Source organism: Xenopus tropicalis, chromosome 1 (assembly GCF_000004195.4).
Source record: "Xenopus tropicalis strain Nigerian chromosome 1, UCB_Xtro_10.0, whole genome shotgun sequence".
Classification (NCBI taxonomy): Eukaryota; Metazoa; Chordata; class Amphibia; order Anura; family Pipidae; genus Xenopus; species Xenopus tropicalis.
In genome coordinates this window covers 52,957,052-52,961,498 of record NC_030677.2, presented here as the reverse complement: position 1 = coordinate 52,961,498, position 4,447 = coordinate 52,957,052, and positions in this window count along the sequence as shown.

Genomic DNA, 4,447 nt, shown 5'->3' with positions numbered 1-4,447 from the left:
GGACCTTATATTGGAACAGCCCATCTGGGGTGGAAAATGCAGTTTTTTCCCTTGCTTGTTTTGTAAGAGGCACCTGCCAATAACCTTTTGTCAGGTCAATAGTTGTGAGGTATCTTGCTTTGCCTAACCGCTCTATCAGTTCGTCAACCCTGGGCATGGGATAAGCATCAAATTTAGATATAGCATTTACCTTGCGGTAATCATTGCAGAACCTAATTTCCCCATTGGGTTTTGGGACAAGGACAATGGGACTACTCCATTCACTTTGGGATTCTTCAATCACATCAAGCTCCAGCATTTTCTTTATCTCTCTACTAACAACCTCTCTACGAGCTTCTGGTATTCTGTATGGTTTAAGATGTACCCTGTTACCCGATTCTGTAATAACGTCATGTTCAATTATTTTAGTTCGCCCTGGCATAGCGGAGAAAACATCCTTGTTACGGTTAACAAATTCTCTGACCTCGCGCTTTTGGGGAGTTGACAGGGTGTCTGCTATATTAACCTCTGGTGCTTCTTTCATATCAATCGGAGAGTCTGGAGACTGTGTTGCCATTAAGACTTCCCTGTCTTTCCATGGCTTTAGCAGGTTAACATGATATATCTGTTCAGGCTTCCTTCTACCTGGTTGCCGTATTTTATAGTTAACCACGCCAACTCTTTCAATTACCTCATAAGGGCCCTGCCAGGTTGCTAGAAATTTATTCTCTACAGTAGGGACTAAAACAAGTACTCTGTCCCCTGGCTGAAATACACGCAGCCTAGCGTTTCTATTGTATGAGTTTCTTTGAGCTTCCTGTGCTTTTAGCATGTGCTCACGTACAATAGGTATAATGGCCTCAATCCTATCTTGCATCTGAGCCACATGTTCTATCACACTACGGTGAGGGGTAGTTTCATGCTCCCAGGTTTCTTTAACTGTGTCCAGCAACCCTCTGGGGTGCCGACCATACAACAATTCAAACGGGGAAAAACCTGTTGAGGATTGGGGAACTTCCCTGATTGCAAACATTAGGTAAGGCAGCAAGAAGTCCCAATTTTTCCCATCCTTATCAATCACTCTACGGAGCATGGTTTTTAAGGTTTTATTAAACCTTTCGACAAGACCATCTGACTGCGGGTGGTATACAGATGTCCTGAGATGCTTTATTTGCAACAATTTGCACAACTCTTTTGTAACCCTGGACATAAATGGTGTCCCTTGGTCTGTCAGAATTTCCCTGGGGATACCCACCCTACTAAACATGAACATTAGTTCTTTCGCTATACTCTTTGCTGTAGTATTGCGTAGGGGAATAGCCTCAGGGTAACGTGTGGCATAGTCCACAACAACTAGAATGTATTGGTGACCCCTAGCAGACTTTATAAGTGGACCGACCAGGTCCATTGCTATCCTATCAAACGGTACATCAATTATTGGCAAAGGCACAAGTGGGCTCCTATATGCTTTCTGGGGAGCAGTACACTGGCAGTCAGGGCATGAGGAACAATAGTTGCTAATGGCAGCAAACACCCCGGGCCAGTAAAATCGCCTTAAAACGCGTTCTTTTGTTTTCTCCACCCCTAAATGCCCTCCTAATACGTGACTGTGTGCTAGCCTTAGCACAGTATTACGGAAGGCCTGGGGAACCAACAACTGTTTATGTATGTCATCACCTCTCTTTTCTACACGATATAGAAGGTCATTAGACACTTCAAAATAAGGATAAGAAAGGGAGCCATCTGGGTTATTTCTAACACCATTTGTCACCTGAACATTACGCCTAGGTTCCAGCAAAGTGGGATCTTCCCACTGTGCACTCTTAAAATTAACGGGGCTGACTTCTAAGTCAGCTAATTCCCTCTCAGGCTCATCAGAGGTGCGGGGCTCTGTATCACTGCTTGTATTGTCCCCTACCAAAACCTGAAGCGGGGTTGGGGCCTTGCAGCCTACCTCACTACGTAATACCTCATCAGACTGCACATCAGCAAAGGGAAATGCATATTCAAGGTCATTCGTACCCCTTAAGGACTCTTGTGACTTATAGGTGACAAAAGCCCATAAATTCAGAAAATAAGGAAAATCTCTCCCCAAAACCACTTCGTATGCCAGCTGGGGAACCACTCCGACTTGGTAATCCATAGACCCAGATGGGGTAGACAGGGTGACTTGGGCGGTAGGATAATCCTGTCTATCTCCATGTACACAGACAACACCCACTTGTTTTGCATGATTAATTTTACTTTGAGGCACAAGGGACCTGGTTACTAGGGTTACCATACTCCCTGAGTCAAGTAATGCTTGTACCTCTTTCCCATTTACTTTTATGGTACACCATTGTGGTTTCCCCGCATAACAACTTACAACCTCTGAACCTGCCTTTCTTGTAAGCAACGAGTGGGGTTTACCCCTGTAACTCATATCGCATTGCATAGGTTCAACATTTAAAGGGCAGTCTTTAGACATATGTCCATATTCAAAACATTTGAAACATTTTACTGTATTATCAAACTGCCGTCTAGTGCCAAGCTGATCCCCATCGTCCTTTAACTTTGAACCAGTCTTACCAGACCTAGTGTGACTTAGGATCTTGGTACCATAGAACCACTCTGCTCTCGGTGGGTTACTAAGTTCTCCAGCAGCAATGTATCTTTCGACCAAGGCGACCAACTGGTCAACATTCTGGGGGTCACTTTGACTTACCCACCGTCGTAGTGAAGCTGGTAAAGCCCTCAGGAAGCGATCCATTACAAGCAACTCTACAATATGGATGGCAGAGTTGATGTCAGGCTGTAACCACTTCCTAGCCAAATGTATCAGGTCAAACATCTGCGATCGGGCAGCCTTGTCTGGAACAAAAGACCAAGAGTGGAACCTTTGGGCCCGGACTGCAGCTGTCACTCCCAGACGTGCAAGAATTTCTGCCTCCAATTTACTGTAGTTGCTGGCCTCTGCAGGTTCCAGATCATAATATGCCTTCTGGGGTTCCCCACTTAGGAAAGGCGCTAGTAAACTTGCCCATTCTCCAGCTGGCCATCCTTCCCTCTCAGCGGTGCGTTCAAAGGCTAGTAGGTATGCCTCAACATCATCAGTGGCTGCCATCTTTTGCAGGTAATGACTTGCCCGTATCAGCTTATTCGCTTGCTGTGTGGCCACAGGGTTTGCATTGACCTTTTCTGATAAGGCCTGGATTTCCTGTTGCACCATTTGTACAGCCGCCTGCTGTTCCTCACGGGCCTCTGCCTGTACTTCTGCCAATTGTCGCACTAACGTTTCAGTGCTTTCCTTCTGGATTTTGGCAAGGGTAGCAACACTTTCTCCATGTTGTACAACCAGCTGCTGCAAAGCTGCAACACTCTGAGCAGTTTGTCTGTTTGTTTCTTGCTGCACTGCAGTGGACTGAATGAGAGCTTTTATAACATCCTCCATCTTGGCAACAACAGTACTTTTACCCTCAGACTTGAGTGTGGTGCCCGCATCCTCCACCACGTGTGACACTTGAACCTACAGGGGGATCTGGTTCAGTGTCTTAGGGCCGCTTCCCACAGGGTAAACATAGCAGTCACAGAGGTTGCTCTCTTAAAGGCAAGTGCCAGCAGTTTATTTTGTTACAAAACTTCAGTAACAAACACAAAATAAGAAACAGGAAAATAAACCCTTGCACCAGAGCGCTGGCTAAACACAATTGGCAGCCTAACTACAGTTGGGTGGCTTTTCCAACTCCAACTTAATAGAAGCAAACAAAATCAGAAATCATAAGTACCTTTCCCATGCAGCGCAGCTCCTGCTACCTGTGTAGTGGGGAAGAGACTCTCCCTCCCCCCACTGGAGTCTTTTTAAAAGGCTCTCAGCTGCAGCAATCACCTTGCTGCTAAGGTCTGTATTAAAGGGCTGGGTTTATGATTAATTATTCCATGTTCCAGGGTACCAACTATGCAAAACCCTGGGAGAAACATATCGTCCATCTACAACTAACCCAGCCATTTTATTACAGTATATATAAAAATTGTGTCATCCACTGTAGCCTACAGCACTTAAGGTCCAAGTTTTAATGTAACTGGTTTTATTATGGTACTGACTTCTGTTCTATTAAATTACTGTTCTGCTGTACAGCACTGCATACATAAGTAGCACATACTACAGGAATTCACACAGTAAGTGATTGAACTTAAAAAAACACTTTTTTTTTCAAGGCATAAATGCAGTTTGTTGATGCATTAAAGTAGTATACACCAAATACCATTAAAAAAAAGTGCCGAAAATACATAGAGTATTCCTTTTTTTTTTTATTATACATCAGAAACAGAATTGTTTTTTTCACTTATTCCTTTAGTTAGATTAACTAGATGATGAGCTCTGTATAAAACACCCCCTCCAGTCACCCCCTTAACTACAGATACAGAAGTCCATTATGCAGGGGATTGCTCAGTCCACTGGTAATCTGATTTTCTACCTTACAAGTTAGAA